General features: G+C 41.2%; 1 protein-coding gene across 2 annotated transcripts in view; it reads left to right on the top strand.

Annotated features, from left to right (window-relative positions):
• The window catches only part of casz1 (castor zinc finger 1), a 168,143-nt gene that overhangs the window by 66,122 nt on the left and 82,017 nt on the right, over positions 1–20,004 (top strand). For both annotated transcript variants that reach the window (XM_079478792.1, XM_079478793.1), the window contains one exon: positions 13,157–13,228. The gene's annotated coding sequence lies outside the window, so the exon portion shown is untranslated. The remainder of the gene's footprint in view (positions 1–13,156; positions 13,229–20,004) is intronic.

The following is a 20,004-nucleotide window of genomic DNA, read 5'->3' on the forward strand; positions in this document are numbered from 1 at the left end:
CAGGGAGCAGACACTGCTGTCAGATCTCTCTCACCTCATCCTGTCAGCCAGCGGCTATATGCCATCAGGCTGCCATGTCTGTGTGACGCTCTGGTCTCGTGTACGAACGACATCGGGCACATAAATGCATTACCGAGTAGTGCACGATGCACATGCAACCTATCTACATAAAGTAATCTTTGCTCTTTTCTTTTTTTTGGCAATCAAATTAGCCACAAATGACTCATTACTCCATAAATGGTAAATATTATATCTCAGTTGGCTAAAACAAGAAAAAATACTTCAAAACGTACATTCAATAATAAAAAGTAAGTAGCAAGCAAGTTAATGTTCCGTACATACGCCCAAAAACACCAATTAAAAACCCTATTGAGAGATTTTCCATAGATTTTAAACATACTGATACTGACAGGATATATTTTGGACCCTTCATCTGGATCTATATAACAGCAGTATAACTTTACATGGGCATGGAGGTACTACTGGATTTCTGTAGCATTTCAGCATATCCTCCTGCTTGTGGCCACGTTTTTGGCCCTGATAGTACTGGCAGATAAGATCTTATAGAAAGACACCTCTCAATCCAGACAGTCCTGTCCTCAAATATCACATGGACCCTTTCCAGAAGGTCTAACTCTCTGCCAGCTCACATTAACTCCCGAAGCTTTTTAAAACACAGTGCCTTGACATTTGATGTTATTTATCACTATGCATGACATGATAAGGTCTGTTTTCAGGCGAGTGTGTTACTCTCACTTTCTTCTTTCTTGTGTCTTGCTGTGTGCGCTCACAGCTTGCAAAAAGTATTTGGAATTACGCCTTATTTTTAACTCGGGTCAGCAGGGAGGCGTTTAACCCTGATTACTTTATTAGGGCAACTCTGCTTATTGCATGGTGAGATTTTGCATGTTTATTTAACTGTGTACGAAATAATAAATGATTAAAAGCATTATGGCATAAATTTGTTAGATTTATTAACAAGGCACGTTTTTTTTTGGAGTTTATTCTCTGATGTGCTTTTAAACTCCCTTAATATACATTAGGAGGCATCATTTATTTGCTGGCTAAAAGGCTTTGTCTAAAAATAGATCTGAATCGAAAACGCTCAAGGATTTGAGGTGTTATTGGCTGTATTTTCAAAGCATGCTGAGCGATGCCACAGTTTAGCTCCCCTTGAACCGGGCTAATACTTGTCTATTCCGATTAGGATTACTATGTGTCGGACCAACTCGGGCGGAGCCAGGAAGGGCTTATAATATAATATATCTAGATAAAAAACACAGAGATTGGTTTACTGAGGAGTAGGATTTAGTGCTGACCATCTCGGAGTGACACGAGGATTAGCCGGGCTTTCAGTGCTGCTCTCTGCAGGCAGAGGGTGGTCACAGGAATCGGGAGGGGGCGTAGAGAAGCGCTGATATGGCCGTGGCTTTATATTGCAGAATAGACAGTGAGTTTAACTGGTAGTGACAAGGTCAGGGTAAGGCTTGTACAAAAAGGCTTTCTTCCATAGGCAGATTAAAAGGCTCTTTCCTAGTTTTTATACTCTTGTATCTTGTAGGACATGTTGGGTGGTAATTCGGACAGAATGGGGAGCTTTACTGGCAGGAAGTGGAAAGAGAGACACCAGTGGAAAACCGCTCACGGAATGTTGGACAGGAGAGATTTGACTGAATGAAATTATTATGAATCATCAATAATCTAACTTTTTAGAGACTTAATCCAAAACACTTTAACAAAATCTGCCTTTGAGCATAGTTATGTTTGCACGATATGTTTGTTGAGTGATTGGAAGTGCAAGCATTTCCTTTCTTTCACTCTTTTTGCGTGAAGGCTTTATATTTTTGTCTGTTGGCTGTGTGTAGCCGTGGCAACAGGGCAGGACCGGGCATGTTAGAGGACACTTATTTAAGTTGGGTTTGTGCTGTTTGTTTTGATAATTTATTGTATGAAGTGTTAAATGACATATAATTGACATCCTGTATATAAATATGTACACATACACAGATATATGTATGCATGTATATCGGAGTTTATTTGCAAAAACAGGTCATCGTTATTGTTTCTGATGTTAATATATTTTTATTGTGTTGTATTGTGTTAGTTAGCATAACCATATCTTCAGAGGTGTATAAAGTGATTTGACTAGAAGTGATTTAAAGAGCTATTTCTATCTACATACATCGCCGGTCCCCTTACACAGAACTCGCCATGTTGTTTCAACTTAAGCCCTAAGCGACAAACTGCTCTACAGAGTGCATAAACGTTACATTCGTATATACTGGTTGTATCTTCTTCCATTTTTTGGGATGAACTATATACATTTTTGTAAATGATCTCTTTGTTTGTTTTCATGTTTTTGGCACCCATTACTTTATTCCACAACAACAGATCATTGGCCTAGATAAACCTGCATTTAAAATAAGGGCGGCCCCCCAGTGTGGATGCTATGTCACATGATCAGTCTAGGAGGCGGAGCACTCATTGAAAAACAACCAAAAAACACTTGATAGGTTTTGTACAGTAGTTACAGTAAAAGAGGCAATTGTTGTCAAATTTAACTGCTGATGTGACATTTTACTAATAAGTTATCTTGTCAAACTGTTTCAGATTGCAATAGTTTCCAAGTGATGATGTACCTTGACTAATAAACAGCTGCCCAAGGGCACCACGAGGATAAGGGCCAGGTAAATTACTATGAGTTGACTTTATATTGACAACTTTATCAGACACTTTCAGGCGCCAAAATAATTATGGGTGACAAAACATTTTGGAGAATACTGTCCTTACAGTGACATTAATAAATGAAAATGTTTCATGTTGAATCCATGGCATCTAAGGCATTGGTAAGTAAAACATAAAGAATAATTTACTCAATACAATTTGACCTCTTCTACTTCTGGGGATATAAACTGTTACCTGGCATTGAAATATTTGTAGATATATTAACAATTCAAAGCGTCGCTCACTATCTTACGAAGAGGACTTTCAAAGGCAAAGGAGCGCAGCTCCGCCGAAACGCTTTTCCTCCTTCCTTGGGAGACAGTTAGCAATATCATCTAGCAATTAAGAAGAAAACGAGAAAGAAATGGAAAAGCCAATTACCTCTCAGAGTTAGCTAAAGGCCATTTAAACAGTGTGCCCATGACATAATAATGTTTATTGTAAATATTATAGTCAGAGCCGGAGTGAGCCTGGCGTGAGAGAGAGAGAAAAAAATGGCATCAGTCTGAGACAGAGAATAATTTATTAAGATCCGAGATGCGCCAATTATGTGGAAAGGACCAAAAAGAAAAAAATCAAACTCTCCAGGAAGCGCATACATGATTGCAATCTTGATTAAATCCCCCTGGATCTAATGAGTTGATTTTCTGCTGTTAATATTGCATTGGCTGATGATGGATTCGTTAAGATAATGGAACGGAGCTAAAATATAAATGACTCCCTGTCAAGGAGCAGATTTTTGTCATTTTGCGCCTGACAACTCCACCGTGGGGATTTGCTAAGGCTCCTTTTTGAGCCTAGATTGACCAGATCTGGAATACTAATTTTCTCCTGCCAAGACTGATGATGCTAAAGTGCGTCCCCTCCCACACGCCTGGTAAATATCGCTCTTTTTCATCAGAATATAACCAGCTGGGATGAAATGTTATAGCTATTTTCCAAAACCCAGTTTCAGTTTCTTATTAACATGCAGCAATATTAACAATCCAACCTTAAGAAACAGCCTTTACCTTTGAAATTCCTCCATGCTATCCGTTTAAACACTATGGCTCATAAAGAATAGATTCTTATCCGAGACAAACATTTTCATTCTTTCCCCCTCATTATTGTTCTTGCACCAAGATGATCAACACAAGAAATACATGTTTGTGAAAGTCCATCGGGTGCTGATGACCTGGTGGTATTGACTTGTTTCTGCAGATGAATAAATGTTTCAGCCCTGGCCTGCTGGAACCGCCTCCCTTCATATTAAATGGGCTGTCACTTGGGCCAACAAGACATACGAAATGAGCTCTGTGTAGCGTATTGATCTCTCTATACTTGAGTCACGCAGGCAGGTTATACAGATGTGTGGATGAAACTTAAAGCAAAAAGCATTTATAACCAAGACTGGGAATTAGTGGAGATTACAGGCTGACACTGATAGTGAAGCAGACATCATGAATCAGAGGGAAGGTGGGTAGTTATGCTAACATGGCTAATCAGATGTACCGGGGCAGACGGATCTCAGTGAGGATGCAGAGGTTCAGAATCGGGTGATATGCAGTCTGAGCTCTTCAAAACGTAAATACAAAGATTGCTTCTCACCAGTGTTTTTTTAATAAACAAACATTTATAAGAGATAAACACGTGTTTTTTAAGAACATATTTTGAATTAGATTTATTTTTTATCACTAGCAAAATGTTTTTATGTTCTCCCTCCCTCCTCCCCTGTCTCTTTCTTCTTTTTCTATTGTTTTTTCTATCCTCTCAAATATTCATATTTTTAAGTGAAGTAATGTATCGCTTTTAAAGTCAACCAACTGTGAAGTAATTTACTCCATCTATTTGACTTATTTTAAAAATAGACATATTAAGGAGTCAAACACGATATATGGAAAATGATTGGGACAATTCTATCTGTTGACAATCAAAAGTAGGCATTACATGGCAACAACAGGGATTTATGATGCGAGACAAAAATAACAATTCTTTGGTGAAACTTCTGTGGTAAAGTTGTTTTTGAGTTCCAAAAATTCCTGAAGGTTTCTTGTAATAGTGTGTACCAGGTCCGGGAAGCATTAAGAAAGAAAACAGGGTCAATTTGAACAATTGTAGACATGGTGCTATTCTGGTGTCAGTGTTTGAATCGAACCGTTGGATGTCATGAAATGATCTCACTTCCCAAATGTCTTTGCCTTTCTCCCCATCGTCTTAATCGCAATTGTGATCTGTTTTCATGCTCTTGGTGACCTCCACCCCCTTGCTCTTTTCTTCTTCTCTTTTTTCATATTACCGGGGAAACGGTGCGATAAAAGCTCGCCCCCGGGCCTTTCTTCCATGTGTCACATTTTTTGTCCCATTACATGGTTTTGCTAAAAAGTTATTTAATCAATCAAGTACGAGGCAGAAAATAGGCTTTGTCACGGCGGGGCCCGGGTCATGTGATGCTCACTATGCATATAGTGACAGGTCCTCAACAGGGCCAGAAAGGAATATTTTGTGGGGAAAATAGCCGTTTCCATGGCTCCGGCACTTGTTGCACGTCGCTCCCTATTCTCGGCTCCCACGTGAGCTACGGGTTTCAAAGGGATGGACGACAAAAATTAGGGCAGGAGGGCAGGGCGGGGTGCAGAGGTAGCTGCCCCTCAGCCGTACGTCCTTCTCTCCAGCAGTCAGCAGAGAATAGCTCCGAGAAGTGACAGCAGGAAGGGGGGCCTTCTCGCCTCTGTCAGCTCTGTATAAGCGGCGCTATTAAGTAAATGTTCGATTTTTCATTGTGCCACTACCGTTGAATAGGATCTCAGAGGGGAGTACGTAAAGAAAGAAAAGGTCTGAGGCGGGGAGGAAAGGCTGGGTGCTTTAATGGCTCCCAAACTATGTCATCCGAATCGTGTAATTAGCGATTAGCTTTTATTTGGCCCAGAAAGGGTTACGGAGTTTCTAATTTTATAAGTTACAAACACTGTTAGGACTCTGTCCTTCCTGTCTCGAGCTTTCTAGCTCCCTGGGCAGAGTCATGACATTGCCACGTCTTTCGGGTTTCTGTTGTGTTATGTGTGGAGACATGTGGCTTTATGTTGTTACTTAATGCCACGTGTCTTCCTGTTATGTCTCTCAGCCCCACCCTCCTATCTCCTGTAATTTCATTAGGGTTTCATTCCCATCGTCTGTTTTGTAATTCACCTCGTTAGGGTTTCATTCCCATCAGCTGTCACCACTCTCCCCATGTAATCACTCCTCGTTAGTGTCTCCCTTTATATGGTCTCAGTTTCTCTCTGTTCAGTGTTGGTGCATTGTCTTTGTCTTTATCATATGTCTTATGTCTATTGTTCTGTGATCTCTGGCTGTTCGTTGGACTTTGTGTCATTGGATTACCTGTTTACAGTTTGTGGAATTATTATTTATCTTTGCTAAAGATTCTTGTTTTGTTTTTGTCCCCCTCGTGGAAGGTGTTTGTTTCTAGTTTTTGTTTGCTAGTATTTTTTGTGCTTGTTTTTCCCCATTGCGGGTGTTTTATTTATTAAACCTTTATATTTAAACCTTCGTCTGCCTGCATCTGGGTTCTGTCCACACCATTTCGTGACAGAATGCACCAACCCATAAGAACCCAGCAGGCGGCGATTTTCCCTGCAAGGCCTCGCCAGCCTGGTCCCCTCTCCAGCATTCGCCAGGGGAACTTGGACCGGGACGAGTACCTGGACAGGTTCCTGGAAGCCGCAGTGGAGGAGCTCTTCGGGGAGGAAGAGGTGACGGCGGCGTTCAACAGCGGACTGAGGGTCCCCCTATCGCCTGCGGAGATGAGGAGGCTGAGACCGCTTGGCTTCGAGGGTGTGCTCCAGTTCGCCATGAGCCGACCGGAGCCCAGTGTCTCCGTCTGTCCGAGGTTGTCTTCTCCGTTGGGCCCCATCCCCGAGGATCATACCCTGGAGCTTGGGGTGGTGACCACCACCGCACCATCAGCCTCGGACCCTGCAACCTCTTCACCACCTACCAGTCTTCAGGGCAAGCGTGGAAGGAGAGAGTCCTGGGGGTCGTCTTCGGAGGCCTCCAACGCGGAGCCAGCCCCGTCCTTCACCTCCTTCCTCCAGCCGACTACCAGGAGATTGGCTCGGCAGAAGAGGAAGAGGCAACGGAGGGGGGCACGTAACCCAGCCCAGCCGGCGCTCCTGCCGGTTCTTCACCCGGTTTCACAGCCGGCCTTCCAGTGGGCGATCCAGCAGGCATCCAGTCCTGCCCTTCAGCAGGCATCCAGTCCTGCCCTTCAGCAGGCATCCAGTCCTGCCCTTCAGCAGGCATCCGGACCTGCCCATCCGCAGGCGGCCGGACCTGTCCTTCAGCAGGCATCAGGACCTGCCTTTCCGCAGGCATCAGGACCTGCCTTTCCGCGGGCATCAGGACCTGCCCTTCCGCAGGCGTCAGGACCAGCCCTTCCGCAGGCGTCAGGACCTGCCGTTCCGCAGGCGTCAGGACCAGCCCTTCCGCAGGCGTCAGGACCTGCCTCTCCGCAGGCGTCAGGACCTGCCTCTTCGCAGGCGTCAGGACCTGCCCTTCCGCAGGCATCAGGACCTGCCTTTCCGCAGGATTCAGGACCTGCCTTTCCGCAGGCTTCAGGACCTGCCTTTCCGCAGGCTTCAGGACCTGCCTTTCCGCAGGCTTCAGGACCTGCCTTTCCGCAGGCTTCAGGACCTGCCTTTCCGCAGGCATCAGGACCTGCCCTTCCGCAGGCTTCAGGACCTGCCCTTCCGCAGGCGTCCAGACCTGCCCATCAGCAGGCGTCCAGACCTGCCCATCCGCAGGCGTCCAGGCCTGCCCTTCCGCAGGCGGACTTCCAGCCGGTGCCTCAGCCGGACTTCCAGCCGGTGCCTCAGCCAGTTCCCCGGCCGGCATCACCTCAAACTTTTTTCCCCCTTGGACACACACCTCTCCCTAGCCTTTTCAAGTCCCCGCCGGTCTCGTCCGGTTGTTTCAAGCCCCCGCCGGTCTCGTCCGGTTGTTTCAAGCCCCCGCCGGTCTCGTCCGGTTGTTTCAAGCCCCCGCCGGTCTCGTCCGGTTGTTTCAAGCCCCCGCCGGTCTCGTCCGGTTGTTTCAAGTCTCCTCAACCTGTCCCACCCTTTTCTGGTGTCCCCAAGGTTTGGTCTCCCATTCCCCCACCCCCCCTCCCATGTTTGTTGTTTTTGTTGACCCACCCGAACCCCTTCATAGCCTCCCTTATGTTCCCCTTAGTTTGTTCTGTGTTGTGCTTGTGGTGTTTGTCTTTGTGCTTTGGTGTTTGGCCCGCTGAAGTTTCTCCCTTGAGACGCCATGGGGCGTTTCTGGGGGCGGGGGTAATGTTAGGACTCTGTCCTTCCTGTCTCGAGCTTTCTAGCTCCCTGGGCAGAGTCATGACATTGCCACGTCTTTCGGGTTTCTGTTGTGTTATGTGTGGAGACATGTGGCTTTATGTTGTTACTTAATGCCACGTGTCTTCCTGTTATGTCTCTCAGCCCCACCCTCCTATCTCCTGTAATTTCATTAGGGTTTCATTCCCATCGTCTGTTTTGTAATTCACCTCGTTAGGGTTTCATTCCCATCAGCTGTCACCACTCTCCCCATGTAATCACTCCTCGTTAGTGTCTCCCTTTATATGGTCTCAGTTTCTCTCTGTTCAGTGTTGGTGCATTGTCTTTGTCTTTATCATATGTCTTATGTCTATTGTTCTGTGATCTCTGGCTGTTCGTTGGACTTTGTGTCATTGGATTACCTGTTTACAGTTTGTGGAATTATTATTTATCTTTGCTAAAGATTCTTGTTTTGTTTTTGTCCCCCTCGTGGAAGGTGTTTGTTTCTAGTTTTTGTTTGCTAGTATTTTTTGTGCTTGTTTTTCCCCATTGCGGGTGTTTTATTTATTAAACCTTTATATTTAAACCTTCGTCTGCCTGCATCTGGGTTCTGTCCACACCATTTCGTGACAAACACAGCCAGGAAATGGAAACAATGGATCGACCGTAAATCCCATGTAAGAGGACAGAGGATTGTTATCTGGAGCTGTTTTGTATGCTCGTTTGAATGTTTATGTTCCTGTTTTTAATTATTAAAGCTACTGGTCCTCTGTGGATTCGCTGGGAGAAGCTAACTTGGGCTTTGGGATAGGAAGCTGTCATGTAACAGTTTTGTCATGTATGCAGGCTCTGGGGATTTAAAGAAAATTTTGTTCTAGAGGGAGAAAACATTGTTTGTTTCAAGGTGCGATAAACACATTAACAGAACCAACAGCTCTTCTGTTCTGTGTGCTTGGAAGTTTATATTGTGCTTGATTTGATTTAAACACATTTTTACATTCATCAGAAAAGTTTTGCTCTGAAGCGAGATACTTTCCTAGAAGTTTGGTTGTGTCGTATTGAAATGACTCACAACCGTGTCTCCTTCTTATCTGTGTAAAACGACTCACTTGTAGAATCAGTCATACTGTCTTCTTCAGTCACGGCAGACTTTGCCCATTGAACCGCAAACCATTATCATCAGTATGTGACTCAGAATAAACCAAGAACTGGTACTTTGTTTTGCGTTAAGTTTCAATAAGACTAATGACTTGTGATTATTTCATAACGCAAGTCAGTTTTGATGTCAAAAAGTGTATGTGTATACTGTATATTAGAGCCTGTGAAAACCAGGCTAAAGTCTCTAAAGTCATAATCTAATTGTAAAACAGTCAATATGATAAAGATATCAAGCTTAGATTTTGTCAAAACATTGTTTTCATGTAGAGAACAGTAAATCAACATGAAAACTTTAACTTTAGCTGGGTTTTCACATATTTTAGCATCTTATAATATAATCAGAATGTGTACAGGAATGTAGTTAGGATCAATTCTTTTTTTCCTCTGCAAAGCTTACTTTCTTTTGGCGTTTGTTTGTAAAATGATTTAATAAGGTCAAGGGGTTTTTTTGCATGTCAGGAACTACTTTAAACAATTTGCAATAATTTCCATAGCATCATCATCGCCGACCGCAATAACAAACAAGGTTACGGCTACCTTTCAACGCTTGAACAGAACTATTGATGTGTTTCTAGCACTCAAAAAACGGTGTCTCGTTTTCTGTTGATTTAACAGGTGTCGCACCGCCCATTTGGGTTTGTAAAAAAATACATTGTGCTTCCGATTGAGTTTTTTAACTACTTCGACTAACCCATGACAGTTAACAGTGACAGAAAGCGAAAGGTAGCATCTAAATGTCATGTTTTTATGTCAACTGACTGTCCGCAGCATAATTTCCCAGCCAAACGAAGTCCAGTCGTACGTGTCAATAATTGTAGTGCCAGTTTGTCTTTGAGATCCTCAGCAATCTGCCAGTCAGTCTTCAGTAAAGGTTAAGGGGGTTCTGGGATATCTTCCTTGATGCTGTTTTATCATGCGAAGCATGCTCTGTTTCCTGATGAATATATTAAAATTATTACTGTGCAAACAGACTTTCTAATTACTGACCTGCTTGCCATTGTACTCTGCGTTCTTTCTTCCTTTTTTTCTCCTCTCTCTTCCTCGCCCGCTCCCCCTCTCTCTCTTTTCTTCATGCCTTGTTTATTTATCTGCACCAGTGAATACAGAATAGTCAGAGCAATGTCATTTCCATCCACATGAAAATGATTTTGAAAATGCCAATCTTGCCTATTATACAGTGTAATTACAAGTCTGTCTTTTTTATCATATCTTTAACCAATGGGGAGACCCTCGAGAGGGCGAATATCTCATCTGTGCTGTGTCCCGAAACCTAGCGAGCTGCATCAAACCTCGAGAGCGGGCATCAGTTTAAGACGTAACTGGCAGATTCTGCTTAAGATAAGGAATTTAAGGAAAATTCAAGGACTGAGTGATATTTCTTCACAGAGAAGGAAATCCCAGAATGCCTTGCTGCAAATTCAGAAAAGGAATCTGAAATTGTTGGTGAAGCAAAAGTAATTTTGAAGAAAACGTATAAACTAAACAAACTTATATACTAAAAAAACATTTTAGTGTAAATAAACATCGGTCGTTGTATTCAATACGTGTGTATGCTGTATGCTTGGCATTTTATTGCACTGCACTTTTAGCTTTGCAAAACGCAATATTATCAAATCAAAGATTACATTGTTTTTTATTCGCTTACACTCAGATGGGGGGATAAATATGGGACTGTTGAAAAACACACATTCCTCTCAGTGTCATTTCCTCTTCTGTACTCTTTCCTTCCCAGGTCTTGAGATTGAAAGCCGTAAAACGCTGCTTTCTCTCTCTCGAACTGGCATGTGCGGCGTGCCAAACGTGTTATTAAAGTCACCTATTTACCGGCACATTCCGCCCGTGCCACTTCACGCAAAAGGGCAAGCCTGTTGTTTATGCTGCATCTGAGACGTCGCACGGTGGCTTGATCTGGGGACTCGATAGGAGCGGCAATTTAAAAAGAGGACACCGCAGCTCCCAACAAAAACAATTAAAGGAAAATGAAAGGCAGCCCCTAAGGGTTAAAAATAGAAAATTAGCAACATGGATGCTGGAATGCGCAGCTCCCCCTCTTTCCAAACTTACGGGGACTGCATTGTTATGTGAGATCTGATCTGCCAGTCCTTCCTCTAAGCTCCTTGTCACATTTTGACTTAATGAAGTGCAACTTAGAAGGGAATTGGGTTCATCATGCTAGTCGCACGATGCTCCCCTGTTGTAGCAAACAGGGGCGGCGTGGGACCGGAGTGCTACAGCGCGAGTCGTTATCATTCCGGTCAGTCTGTTTAACACAAAATTAAACAAAGAACTAATTAGTGCCTCATGAATTAATAACTGCACTGTTGCCGAGTAGAAGTTGGGTTGCTGAGGGGAGATATAAAATAAGAAGATCAGGTTAGAATTATTATTACTTTTTCGGCTGCGCGTGCTCTCAAGGTTAGGAAACTTTTGAGAGTTGCCGCGGTCTGTCACTTGAGTGTTTATTTTCCTGCGTGTGTATTCATTTTCTCCAATGGATAGTTGAACTGTCCTCATTCCCCGACGGAAATCTAGTCTCTGCATGAGCATGTCTAGTAGACCCTAACCAAAAATGTCAACCACCATCTCGATATATTAAATTGATGATGAGTCGAATGAGGAATGCCAGATTGAAAGATTAGATTAGTCTTGTTTGAGGTGAGGGGTGCAAGGTTTCGCTAGTAAAAAACTGTCCCATGCCATCTTATTCTGAGGCAACTATAAGTCAGCCATGTTCATTTGGCCGAATAGTACACGCTGTGGTGAAATTTCGTTTTTTGTGTGAATTAGATAACAACGCTATCAATGTAGTTTGAGCCTAACACAAGTTATTATTTTATCAGTTTCATTTAAAGGTCCAATGTATGATATTTAGCGGCATTTAGAGGTGAGATTGTAAATTGCACCCCTACCTTTTGAAGCACAGTACAGTGGCTTACACTGAACAGAAAATGTCATCAAGTTTTCGATTCTTTGCCAAAGGAGATACCATATTTACAAAATTTGCTTTGGAGAGCAGTTTGTCTGTATAGGACTAGAATAAATAACAAGGCGAATTGGGTGTATGTAGATAGAAATAGCTCATTCTAAAGTAATAAAAACATAATGATTCATAGTTATGAATATTATATTGCATTTCTGTCAGTAGATCCTCCGCACCTTAAAGATGCGGCCTACGGTTTAAATTTTACAATTCCATAATTGAACCATTGCATATAGCACTAATAACATTACAGATTGTTTAAATTCAACACATTTCAGAAACAAAGAATGATAGTATTCTGTTATGTGCTCATCTCATAGTGTTAAACAATGGCCCCTCTCTCTCTCTCTCTCTCAGGCACGCTCAGTTAGGTTCTGCTGTTTAAACCACATATATCACCAAACATCTCATCATGGATGTTTGCTTACCGAGGAATCAGAAGAAAGTGGTCACAGTTGGCTTGCCTTTACTGCCCACTGTAATATGAGTGTTGTGCTGGCCTTGGATAATGCACGCCGGCCAAGGTCATACAGGCTAATAAAATCCTCCCTCAATCAGATTTTAGGATTACTGATTCTAAGTAAATTATCATCGGTGAGAGGCGGTCAAATATTTGCAAAAACTGGTTAACTGATGGCACACCTGCTCTCCCAGGCTCACTAGACGAATGTAGGGGGATCTGGGAAGGGGGGCTTGTTTCTGTCACCTGTCAGTCCTCGCCAACTGTGACACCATACAGTAGCACTTTTGTGTACACGCAATGGGTCACGACAGGGGCCACTTGAGGGCCTTTTGTTTGGGATTTGCACCCAGAATGCTAAGAGGAACGGCATATCTTTACATTCATACATTCATGGCAGTATAAACTCTGTGTGTGTGTGTATATATATGAGGGTGTTAATGGAGGGTTTAATGTAATGGCTGATAAGTTTTAAGATTTAGTAATTCATATTTTTATAAAACTGACTTTATTTTTCTCTTCTGTTTTTTGCAGATGAAGTAATCCTGTGAGCGGAGCGACTTGTTCGGTCAGAGAGAGCGAGAAAGAGAGAGCGAGCGAGGCAGAGTAAGAACATTTAACATCTAACGTCTTTTATTGTTCAAACACACACAAATACAAACACTTGAGTGCCAGGCCTGTATATATTGTATCTTACACTAATATATTTTTCCTCTTGGTTAAAGGAATACATAACTCAAAAATGAAGTTCTTAAGTATTTTTACTCTCAAGTTAATGTTTAAGTATGTTTAATGCATCAAAGTGTTTTCTCTGTGGACAAATTTTACTTTACTACATTACAAAGCATATATAATATTTTAACATAAATACATGTAGATTTGTTTCCCTTTATTATTTAAGTATGTCAAAAATCTAGTACTTTATTACTATTACTCATGTATTTTGAATAAAGTTCTAGATTTTTAATGTATTAATTATACTTATTTAAATGTAGTGGATTAAAAAGTATAATGCACAGTTTGCTTCATAATGTAGGGAAGTACAATTCCAAATAAAAAATACTTGAGTAGAGTAAAAATACTTCACTACCTCTGCTAGTGAGTATTGAATATTTTTTCTTTAGGTTTATATTTTCTCTTAGTTTACACAATATGGTTATTTATTTGTACTTTGTGACTCGAGAATTATCGTTGTTTGTCAAATGTGCACGCAGCTTAGCATGCAGTTTTCCATTATCATCATATTTATCACTTGACAGCTACCGTCCCGCTAAGCATAAGATGCCACAGATCATTAATGCAGCTAGTGAAACTTCAAGCACAAAGTTACGAGTGTAAAGATTGCTCTGCGAGATGAATGACACTGTTTTGTGCGTCTGAGACAGCGGCTTGGCCCCCGGCCCCTGAGTCAGGAGGGATATCGGCAGAGCGAAGTGATGTTGTGTGCTGTCTCGTGTCAGTCTAGGGGTCGTTGGCATGTCCAGGGGGTGCTGGCCTGACTATGATACACGGCTCGCAGAAAGCAGCAATCCTTTGTCCTGCCAGTGTCTTTCAGCACAGAGCAAAATACACACTTGCGGCATCAATCATGGGTAAACTACGTCTAAGCAATGTCTCGGCTGCAAGCGGCAGTCATGCGTGCAACAGAGATAGGACGGCACAGATCACGTCCTTTGTGTCGGTTGATATGTTCTCCCATTTAAAGATCTGTGTCCTTTTAAAATCTCGTTGCCCTTCGGAGATAACAGCTTTTGGCTCGGCTGCGAGGTTAAAGTGATGTTTTTCTGCATGTTCTTAGCCTAATAAGCCAGATGCTCTGGAAGTCCCTTCAGAGGTACTGTAAGACATGGTGCCAAGCCAGGCAGCCTGAGCACCATGACCCAATTCTCTCCTCGCTGCAACCTGAATGGCTGGAGTATAGTTAGCTTAATTGGGTTTTGATATATTTAATTCAGCTAATCAGCCCAACTGGCTCCAACATGGGGCCCGCGTGCCTTTTCCCTCCCCGCAAAGGTCCCAGAGACCGGGCGGGTGCGGTGCAGAAGCCTCTCAGAATGGATTCCCTCTCAAGCAGTGGGTAGAAAATTAAACTGGCAAATTTGTTTGTGTTGGTTCAGGCCTTCTGCGGGGAGTTGGAAAGCTTTTAATTGCGCTCGCTGTGAGGAATTGGATGAGCTGTTTTTAAGACAACAAAAAACAGGCAGCTCCCTCTCGCTGGATGCCGAACGGGGCTGTGCGCGGAGATCGTGGAGGTCAAATGCAGTGCAGAGACGGATTGTGGAGCTATTCACTCTCATTTATGAAATTACAGATGTTGATATCGACTTATAAATGGCTAAAGAAAACATGTATGAAAGAGCTGCGAAGCACAAAGTTAATAAGAGCTCTGCTTGTTGTTTTTGGGTATATCACTCCAAACTTTAATAACAAATACCCCATCAGCACTTCTTTTGTATTCTCTTCCCTTTTTACGTTTTCTCTCTTTCTGCCCTTTGAATTTTTTCCTATGTGTCAAAACAAGAAGAGGCTACATGGTAACGGCAGCCCTGTGTAAATATTTATGATGTAACATCTCCATGTGAATAGACTATCCCCGCGGCCCATCCATCAAACCCGCCACCTTTGCAAACCGCCCCCTCGACCCCCCTGACGCCTGGCCGCCACTCGGCCCGCAGGAAGCCAAGATGGGAGCATCACGTTTCCCTCTCACTCAAAGTGATTGTTTCGCTTTTGAACCAGGGCCTCTGGACTGCCACATCTTTTCAGACCGTGGTCCCTTGTCTTTCAGAAGCCCCGAAACTTCAAAGCCCATTGGGCTTTTTGTCTCTCCGGTACGTCCACTGGCCCCCAAAATGGTGCGACAGGGAAATGTGATGTAGGTCAAATTACAGAGGTTGCGCTTGTAAAAAGTGGAATTTCTTTGCATGGCAGTGTAATGCCTTGGCTACAACTTAGATTGACATTTGCAGGGTCTGAAGTTAACATGCAGGTAAAAATTTTTAAATGAGGGTAACTTGACTGGTAACTTTCATTTTAAAACATGACTTAAATTGAATTTATACTGCTATTGTAAGGGGACCGAAATCATCTGTTAAACATCTTTTATCAGCTTTTGCCTTAAATAGATTTTGGTGAAATTTTAATCATAATTCAAATAGGTATTTAATAGGGCTGTCAAAACGATTAATCACAATTAATCGATTACACAGTAAATGTTTTTTGCTTATATAACATATGTGTGTGGCTTGTATATTATATTTAAATACACAAACGTACATGTAGACACTTATGAAATATGAGTTATATATATTTATATCTACAGAATGTAAATTATATTAGAATATAAATGTATAAATAATTACTTTTGCATATATATTCAGTCTATTCACACACACACACACACACACACACACACACACACACACACACACACACATACACACAGAGATATATTATATAAACACAAACATTTATTTTGGAAACCATAAATCGATTTGACTAACATTAAATAAAAATAAATTGGTAAAAATAGTTTTGGTCAGCCATTCAGTGTTGTGTTAATGATGAATTTTGGTCTTTTCATCATGCGTCTATAAGCCTCACCACGAACAAACATCCTATAGATTTCTAAAAGCAACATGGTTATGTAATTCATCATGAATGCATTACGCACATGTGTTGTATTAACACATAAACAATCATACACTTTTCAGACCTTTTAGATACGTATCCAAATAAGCCAAAGAACTAGCCAACATTAGAACTGTAATAATAACTTTAAATGATATTGTAACCGATGGTGATTTGCCTCTTTGCAAATCTTTACGGCAAGCGTGGTATTGCAACTGAGCGTAAAAAGGCAAACAGACATAGTCACAGCAGCCAGCGTTGCACTGTTCCTGGCCCGTCCTGAACAGGTTAAAGTTTGTTTTGTCCCAGACGCGACGGATTACACCCGTCTCCCTTTATGTCATTTTTCTCTGTGCTAGGTGGGAAGTAAGGAATTACAGCGTCTCTCAATGGAGCAACGTTACACTGCCACTCTGTGCCTTTTTTATCACAACAGACGGTGGCTAAGATGTAATTATCACAGTCTCTCACTGATAGACTGTGCTGAGGACTGAAAAGGTAATATGGATTATCACAATAGTTATACAGCTCAATACTGCTATCTTACTTTATCCATTTATCTGCAATGATGGGAATCCTTTGTGCCGTGCGGTGGTGTAGCATCTATCTAAATAATAAAGGCCATTGTCTCCCTCTTGAAGAGAAGGGATTGTCTTTTTAATTTCACAGCACTTTTGTTATTGTTAATATTCAAGCTGTGACTGCTCGGCGCTAACCAAATTGAAATATTGGACCCAAAATGTGTCTGGGAAAATGCAGAGAAAACTCAAGGATGTAGTATATATCTGCAGGAAGATTCAGTTTATTTTGTGGGTTTAGTCAGCCAAGGCAGTTTTTCAGGTTACGTTGACGGATTATTCAGCAGTATTTTAGTCTTGTTTTATCTAATAGGCTTAAAAACAAGATGCGTTTTCTTACAACATGTAATATAAAGTATCTTCAGTATGTTGGCGTACCGTATTTTCTTAGACATAAGAATATGCTTAGAATATAAAAAAGAGCAAACTAACAATTTGAAAATCTGTAATGAAGCTTATGTTTATTCAGAAAAAATCATTTTTCACAGTTTTTCTTATCAAGTGTAACTATAGTTTTATTAATAATGAGTTATTTTTACTAGAAATCGTAGGAAATATGATGAAAAGCGTGAATTAAAAGGTGATTTTATGCAGTGTAGTTCTCTTGTATTCTTGTAGTGATGTAAGGAAGCCATTCAGCATTAAAGAGAGCCGCTCTTCAATCTTTATCTGTCTTGCGTGTGTACACGTGTTTGTGTGCCAGCGGCTTTGAAGAGCACATATAGAATAGACAACACTTGTATTCACCTCTTTTTCACATATTTTGAGTGGCTCTTCTCTCCTGGCAGATCTATTCAAGCTTTCAATACCTTTTTCTCCTTCTTCTCTGCTCCTTTCTCGGCGAGCAGGAGGGTTTTACTTTACCCCTTTGTCATCTTAATTGATTGCATTAACCTTTTGAGTATTGAATTTCCCCTGCATCACACAGAGCACAATGTGGAATATTATCATAATCTCTCCTGGTAATGGACACAGGGCAATCAACGATGCTTTAGGAAAAGTACATCTTTGAAAGATGGAACGCCATATTATTTTCAATCAAACGGGTGCTGGTCTGGCAGGCTTGGAGAAACTTTGGCGCTCTTTTGAGGGGTTACGTGTTTCTGTGTGGCCGACAGTTGACACTTTGAACTGTGCAGTCTTTTAATCTTGAGCCGGTCGGCATAGCAAAAACATTGTTCCTCTTATCTTGATGATAATGATATATCTTGGCATGTGTGGGGATATTTTATTTAACACTATTGTGAAAAAAGTGCCTAAGATGTGCCTAGAACACAAAAGAAGATATTGGTAACGAAAAACGTTGGTAAAAGAAAACCGGTGGTCCCCAATGACTTGCATTGGTTTTGTGTCCATAGAAGTCAAATATTTCAAAATATCTTCTTTTGTGTTTTTGTAGATGATCGAAAATCACACAGGTTCAAAATGACAACAGGGTTTGACAGCATGATTTTCATTCTGAAGGTGAACTGTTCCTTTCAGTTACAGTACAGTTTTTTCCTTATTTTGTTATCATTTATGTACAGAATGCACAAATACAATATGTGTGTTTCGATCATAATTGGCACTTTTATGACCTTTGGTTATGACTTTAGGAGAACATTTAGTAATAATCACGCTATTCAAATCTACCAGTTTAAAAATGTTTAACCAATAAAACATATTAATAACAGACATTTAAAGGCATCAAAAGTTTCCGGGTCAGTTTTAATGTTGTCTTTATATGTAGCCTGTTCAAATATTTTTGTTTGGAATAGCTAAAGTTACAGAAACACATACTCAAACTAGCACTAAAAGTCACACTAATGGGTGTATATATCAGATCAAGTACTACTGGTTTAAAAGTATTCTTTTCACACTTTACGTGTGCTGTAAACACAAAAACACCTGTTTAAGTAAAAAATTCCTTTAGTGTGAGCAAATGTTAAGGTATAAGCCTGATGTAGTCACAGCAGCCCTGTTTTGAAAAGGATTCTTAAAAATGAGATTTGAAATGAAAACAAGTGAGATTACATACAATTACGTGTATACAATGATTGACCTAATACTTAGAAACGCCTAATGTTTTCCGTGTGTAATCATTTGTGCGTTATTATAATTAGGAGCTTCCTGTGTTGAAAAAGAGGCAGTAGATGTCTATTGATATGATAATTTGTGTTTGTGTTGGCCTAGGCGTACGGCCCGGCCACCCGCTTACCTGAAAAGACCCTTGCTGTGCTTTTCTCTTAGTACTAGTTTGAAGTCTTAGGGGTCAGGAGATACTGGCTTTTAAGGCAAGATTATCCCTTGGTTTACTTTGCAGTTGCTGGGCCGCGTAGTTTAATCCCTTTACCCTCTTTACGTTGGCCTGTCAGCATTTAGAGGGATGTGTAAGTTCATTTTATGCAGCTCTCTTTATCTAGGTCCTTTACCCTGTACATGTGTTGCACCAACCCATGAGAGACATTTAAAGGGATAGTTTACAGATTTTTTTTATTTTGAATTGATCCACAAGTATGATTTTATTATGTTGGTATATTAGGTTGGATGTTCATGCTTATTTTGTGAGGAAACTGATATTTAGGTTGTTATTCACAAAACCTTCAAAAGGATAATTCTGTCATCATTTACTCATTTACTTACTTTAAACTTCTGTGATTTTCTTTCTTCTAAAAAACTCAAAAGAAGATATTTTGAATAATGTTGGTAACCAAAATCTGTCGGTCCCCATTTACCTCCATTGTATGCACACAAAACCAATGCAAGACAAATTTTCTTAATATCTTCTATGTGTTCTGCAGAAGAAAGAACGTCATACAGATTTGAAGTGACAACAGGGCGTGTAAATAATGACAGGATTTTTAAGGTGAACTATTCCTTTAAAGGATAACTCCACCCCAAAGTGAAAATTCTGTCATGTATTACTCACCCTCAAACATGTATACATTTCTTTTGTTCGGTTGAACACAAAGAGAGATATTTTGGAATAATGTTAGCAACCAAAAGTTCTGAAGCACCATTGACTGCCAAAGTAGCAATACATTTTTATGAATTTTTTGGTTCTGTTGTACAGAAAAAAGAAGATATTTTGAGGACTGTAGGAAAACAAACAGTTCTGGGGCACCTTTGACTACCATTAAATATTTTCTTACTTTGCCAGTCAATTATGTTTCAGAACCGTTGGTTGCTAACATT

This window comes from Barbatula barbatula (genome assembly GCF_947034865.1).
Source record: "Barbatula barbatula genome assembly, chromosome: 17".
NCBI classification, from domain to species: Eukaryota; Metazoa; Chordata; class Actinopteri; order Cypriniformes; family Nemacheilidae; genus Barbatula; species Barbatula barbatula.